The sequence below is a fragment of the Lipotes vexillifer genome, unplaced genomic scaffold (assembly GCF_000442215.2).
Source record: "Lipotes vexillifer unplaced genomic scaffold, Lipotes_vexillifer_v1.1 scaffold538, whole genome shotgun sequence".
Lineage (NCBI taxonomy): Eukaryota > Metazoa > Chordata > Mammalia > Artiodactyla > Lipotidae > Lipotes > Lipotes vexillifer.
In genome coordinates, this window is record NW_006787547.1 from 1,397,935 (window position 1) to 1,404,725 (window position 6,791).

The 6,791-nt window shown below is 39.6% G+C and overlaps 1 pseudogene; it reads right to left on the reverse strand.

Annotated features, from left to right (window-relative positions):
* LOC103073521 (AP-3 complex subunit beta-2-like) overlaps window positions 1–6,475 on the reverse strand; it is a 62,607-nt pseudogene extending 56,132 nt beyond the window's left edge.
* Between the last annotated feature and the right edge of the window lie 316 nt (window positions 6,476–6,791).

Below are 6,791 nucleotides of genomic sequence, written 5' to 3' on the forward strand. Positions count from 1 at the left end.
TCATCACTTAACATGTGTTAGATGCTATGCAAAATACCTTAAAAATATCAGGGTGTTTAATGATCCAAATGAGCCTCTGAAACAGTTACTATAATCTTTGATAAACTGAGTGTTAGGGAGTAAAGTGAATAATTCAACGTTACACAGCTATTAATTGTTGGATCTGGGAGTGGGCCTGAGAGGCCAGACTCCAGATACTGTGCTCTTAACCATCATGTTTAACATTGACCTTGTTCACTATGATTGAAAGCGGGGACAGGAATGGGGGCATAAGTCTGAACATGACTTAAAACATGACAAGAGAGAAAAAAGAGTATGGGTAATTAGAGTGTAATGTTAATATGGAAGAAAAAAGCAGAGGGACCCCATTCTCATCATTTATTCATTTTTTCATTTTGTAGCTACTTACTTTTTAAAATAATTTTATTATTTATTTTTAAATTTTCGGCTGCATTTGGTGTTCATTGCTGCGTGCATGCTTCCTCTAGTGGCAGTGAGTGGGAGCTACTCTTCATTGCGGTGCGCAGGCTTCTAATTGCTGTGGCTTCTCTTATTGAGAAGCACAGGCTTTAGGCACGAGGGCTCAGTAGTTGTGGCTCACTGGCTGTAGAGTGCATGAGCTTCAGTAGTTGTAGTGCACGGGCTTAGCTGCTCCGTGGCATGTGGGATCTTCCCAGACCAGGGCTTGAACCTGTGTCCCCTCTGCATTGGCAGGCAGATTCTTAACCACTGGGTCACCAGGGGAGTCCCTGTAACTACTTATTGAATGCCTCCTGGTCACCAGGCCTACAGATAAGAATTGGAGACATTATGAAAAATAAGACAAGGGCTGTAATAAGAGGGGCTGTAATAACCCCTTAGGGTTAACCCCTTAGGATTTTCTTGCTGGTGTCAGAAGAGAAATATCTAATATATTTAAACTGAAGTTCAAATAATATTTTACTTAATTTTCACAATGACCAAATGAAGTATACAGAGTTGTCCTCATTTTTTAGATGAAACTCTAAGGTGCTAAAAGATTTGCCAGTTGACTAGGCTGCAACTTTAAGAGCTGTGTTCTCAACTACTCATCTGTGCTGCCTCCTGGAGAACGTTAGAACAAGAACACCAAGGTCTGTGCACTGGCTTCATTACTGTCTGGTTTAGTGATGCTGGCGTTGCACCCTCTCCCTCTCTCTCCTTTTCTGTAATGTGGAGAAATAACGACCTACACCACACATACAGCACACAGTGGACTTTTCACTGGATTCCCACAGTAGCCCTTCTAAAGTAACACTTGTACGTCTCACTCTCATGAGAGCGCTTGCACTGTACGTCGTCATCGTCATGTCAAAGATGAGGAAACTGAAGCTCAGAGATCTTAATGGCCTGCCTGGTGTCACAGAGTCAGTGAGCAGGAGAGCCCAAATTCAAACCCCACCAGTGTGATTCCCAAGCTCATTCTCTGCTTTGCATCTACTGTCACCATCATTTTTTAATCCTTTTGTTTAATGCAGGAGCCCTGACATTTTAAACTAAAACAAAAAAACAAAACAAAACGTTGTTCACTGGGTTGGTGTTTTTATACCAAAGCCATGCTTAATTAAGGAAAATGTGTGCCTGTGTGTTCACAGAGACAAATTGTAGAGGCAGGCTTGGATGGAAGTGCATTCGAGAATTAAGACTTAATTTGACCGTGTAATGGTCTGTGGATAGATTAGTGACCAAACATGCTCTGGGCTCCCTGTTCAAGTACTGTGTATCTTTTCTTTTTAACATCTACCTCCCTAGCCCAATGTGCTAATTCCTTGGTAACCCTTAGGTAATTCATAGGAATTTTTCTCAATAAAAACCCATTGAAAGATACTGTAAACAAAAAAAAGTTATAAAGTGTAAGGAAGTAAATAAAAGTTATCCTAAACTCTAGCACCAGAGCCACCATCCATCAGTGTCTTAGAGGCCATTTCTGGGTATATTTTCCCCTGCCAATATGCATGCAGAGACAAGATGGAGAACAGATTACAGAAACAGGATGCATACAACTTAATAACATTTTGGGGACTGACTTGAACATTGGTTGATCGGGATTCCAGTCCTAAATCTGGTTCTGATATCGGAATTCCAGTCTTAAAACTGGTTATTAATCGTTAATAGGCATCATTAACCTATTTAACAGCCTCATTAGTTAACCTGTTAATTATTAATCAGTAGTAAGTCACCTAAATTAGCATTTCTTATCATAAGTTTCATGGCTTATAAAGGAAAGGCTCATTCTTTTGCCCAGAATTTATACTTTCTCATGCAATGTGAAGAAAAGGATGGAGCAGGAGGGGAAGAGTTTATATAATATCAGATCCTGAAGCAGAGGAGCTGAAGAATTTTGACAACTTCTAGCCCTAACGTTCTGTGAATATGTGGCTTCATGTTAATTCATTTATTTCCAAATCATTTATTATTATTTTAAATAAATTATTTATTTATTTATTTTTGGCTGCATTGGGTCTTCGTTGCTGCTTTCTCTAGTTGTGGCGAATGGGGGTTACTCTTCGTTGCAGTGCGCAAGCTTCTCATTGTGGCGGCTTCTCTTGTTGTGGAGCACGTGCTCTAGGCACGTGGGGTTCAGTAGCTGTGGCACGTGGGCTCTAGAGCGTAGGCTCAGTAGTTGTGGCGCATGGACATAGTTGCTGTGTGGCATGTGGGATCTTCCCAGACCAGGGCTCAAACCTGTGTCCCCTGCACTGGCAGGCGGATTCTTAACCATTACGCCACCAGGGAAGTCCCAAAAGTCCTGTGTTTTGTTTTTTTTTTTCGGTACGCGGGCCTCCCACTGTTGTGGCCTCTCCCGTTGCCGAGCAACAGGCTCCGGACGCGCAGACTCAGCGGCCATGGCTCACGGGCACAGCCGCTCCGCCGCATGTGGGATCTTCCCAGACTGGGGCACGAACCTGTGTCCCCTGCATCGGCAGGCGGACTCTCAACCACTGCACCACCAGGAAAGCCCAGTCCTGTGCTTTTTAACAGGCTCCTGATAATCTGTCACCTGGGGGAAAAGAAAAAAAATAAAAGATGACAAGTTTATTCTGTGAAAACTCCAAGGGCAAACAAGAGATTTACTTTTTATTTTTCCCTTTCCACAAATAGAATTGCTGCATTTAGGATATGGTAATTTCTTTTTTTAATACCTTTTGGGAAAGTGCACATGATTTGAAAGTCCTATGAATAAAAAAAAAAACAAAACCCTGAAGCTTCTCTTAATTATTGTATTCTCTTCCCTTTGAGGTACGGAACTAATGGATTAAGATTGACGTTGAAAAATATATAGATTCTGTTGCTCAATATTCTATAATCACCTGGAAAGTTCTCTATATTGACTCAGTTAGGCTTATCTATATCACCTAAACTGAATCACTTTAAAATACAGCCTCATGTCGGAAAATAATACAAGTGCTGTGTTTTGCCCTGATTCTATGAATATATATTTGTTCCCATCTTCAAAGATTTGCTGATCCTCAGTTGACCTTGACATTACCTTTTCAAAACCATCGTTGGTCTTCTAAGCCCAAAGACCCACTCAGTCAATTCACTCTGTGTTAGGACTCAAACAAGCTGCTGGCATTCTCTTCCCCTCCTTAGTCAAAGTAGCCTTCCGTCCCAGTGCTGTGAAACATGGACCAGAACAACCTAACCATTATTACCCATTGGGCAAGGGACCTGATAGTGATCAAGTTGCAAATAAGCAGGGTTTGATCTTGCTTATTCTCTTCATAAGCTTTCTTCCCCCTGCCCATTTGTGTCTAAGACTGTAAACTAAGTCAAATTTCAATAATTGTTGAGTTGAAGATCCACAATACTGTTAAGATGACAAGGAATAAGTTTTTATCTCTCCTATGATGGCCTTACAACTAGCTTCCAAGTAGCAAAACTCTGTACATTCTGCCCTGTGAGGTGTGGGGAGTAACTGGTACCTATATCACTATTATTTCCTGTTGTAAAGCCCAGAGAATGCCAAATATCTGCCTACTCACCATATTCTGAGTTTCACTGCTTAGCATGGGTTTCAGAATAAAATAGTTTCTCTCTCCCCCTACTCCTCTTTCTCAACCCACACAAACACATACACATACCAGTAGGAATGTCATACTACTGCCTTGGTCTCTAGAACATTTTGCTCCTTTTCTTACTCATTCTTTCAATCTCTTATACCATTCAAATAAATAAGATTTATTCACTGCCTTCTGTATCCTAGGGAAACCCCAATGAAAGAAAGATGCAGAACCAAACCTCACAGAATGTGAAGATCTTCCTGTTTCCTCCTTTTGCTGTTACCATGTATGTCTCTTTTTCTGGCTTTTCCTTTATAACACTTCTCTCTGCCTTTTCCCTTCTGAGAATTCCTGCCCTAAGCAGGGCTGCAGTGCCCAAGTATCATACATCTCTGGACATTCCTGTTTATCAGTGTTTTCCATCAGTTGTGGTTACTATGTGTATACATATAGATTTTTGAAGGATTAGAGATAATTGGAAGAGAAAGTGAAGAGCAGTTGAAACCTATGGCCATTCAAAATATGTGAACATTCTGCTCAAAAATGTTATTGTTTGAAAGAAAATCAAGGTTAACTCAAATCTCTGACCCTCTCCCCCACTCCCACCTTTAGTCCTGAATGGTGATAATGGCAGAATGTGACATACTCTCAGACTTCTAACAAAATGTACTCCAAATAGATTAAAATGTACAAATAAAAAAGTAGATACCATGAAAAATGTTATGTCTTCAGTACTAAATGAAGTCATGGGTCAGAACCAAAGACTTCCTGGGAGTACATTTTGAGGATCATCTTTTAGTTAAATTTTAGTTTAACTAAAAGCACCTGGTCATTGTATGAAAGACAGTAAGTAATAAGAGACACAGAGCTAGAAACAGAATTGATAAAAGAGTGTAACAGACCAAAAATATAAGAATTTCCTAAACCTCTCTGTCCCTGAGGTCTTGTTCTTTGATGTGTTTCTAAGTTATTTTTTCTTAATGACTAAATCACTCTTTGGTCACAGACCAGAAAACCAGCACTGGGAAGTATTCATCAGGGAGACACAAAATAATGCGCTTTGGGAATGGCATTTTTTATCTTATTTTTGAAAATAAGAAACTATCTTAAACTATCCATCTGGGGCACAAAAAATATCTGTCTACCGTTATCAAAATGGTTTACTTAAGAGCCATTTAATGAGATTCATTAATTTAAAGAGATTAAAAACAGTCTGTATTAAAGGACATTTTGACAGAAGAAATAGGTTATAATAAAAGCTGAAAATCAGCAGTCTTTCTTTTTATCAAAGACAATGCAGAACTCTTAGCAAAATCTTCTTCATTCAAAGTGAAGTTCAAGATCTGATTCAATTAATAGCAGTCTTTAAACAGAAAATAAAGGAAGTTTGCAATAGGTCAAAGTACTGAAGTACTACTGACAAGAGCACAAAATGTTCAGTATTTTCCTAGGGAGACATCTAAAATGAGATGGAAAGGATGAAAATGGAGGGGTAAAATCACACACATTTAACAATAAAGAAACCTGGCCTAGAAAAAAAGCTAACTTTTAACAGACTGAAAAACAATTTTCCTATTCCTAGTTACCTTTGAGGCAGCAGTTGTTTATGTAATCAGCGGGAGCATCATTTTCTCTCTGAGACTTGTATCTTGAGAGTGTATTATTGAAATACACTCCTTAAAAATTATTTTTATTTTTTTCTCTTAGATAGCATATATTTATACATTAGTACAAAGATATGTGCTAAATATTCCAAATGACTGCCTATGTGGAAGAGAGTGATTTTGGAATAGGTATGCATAGAAATAAATACATGAAAATTTTAAAGGAAATATATGTATACTCATCCAAAATACATACATGCATATGTGCATACAACTGAAGAGTTGAAGTGTGTGCATCCTTAGGAATCTGATTGAATAACTTTGACCACAGAAGAAACAAAGTTAGAAGGCACTGTATTAGCTGGGTCCTCTGGGAAGCAGGTGCTGAGATGGAGATTGGAACACAAAAGGTTTTTTGATTGGTAATGCTTTCAAAAGATAAAAGAAAATGGAAGTGGGATTGAGCAGGGAAAGCTCCAAACCATGGTGTGCTCCCTTTCCTGTGAGAAGGAAGACCAACAGAAGCAGGATTGGACATGGAGAACCTCCGACTGCAATGTGGATTTGGAAATTCCTCAGGGAATCCAAGGGGGAGATCCACAGCAAAGACTTCCCATGAGGTGAGCCCAAGGTTGCATGGAAATAGCCAAGTCCTGGTACCTCTGCTGGGGTCAGCCATTGGTGAGGGCTGTCCAGGAAGAGCATGGTTATGGCAAGAGAGCTGATGTGGAGCCTGAAGGCAGTAGCAGCTGGAGGCAGGTAGCAAACTGCAGTCCTTGCCTGGAACAGAAAGTTCTGCCTTGAAGGGAGATCTGAGCAGAACATTTCCATAGCTACCACTGCAGTCATTCTACCGTCTAGGTCCATAGTATTTTACTCCTTTGACTATGAAGAACATTTTAGTGGGGGAAGACACCCTTACTGTATTCTCTTATTTTCTTAATAAAAAACTGAATCCCAGCCAGATTAAATGACTTGGACAGAATCTCAGATCATTTGTTAGAATACTCAGGACTAGACTCCTTTAAGGTCATTTTCCAGTTAATCACACTTCCTTCTTTCTCAGAAAAATAAAATGTGTTTGACACTCATGAGACACTTTCTTTAAGTACTGTGTTTTACTAGGCCTTCTGTCCTAATCCCCATATCATTTCCTTTATTTACT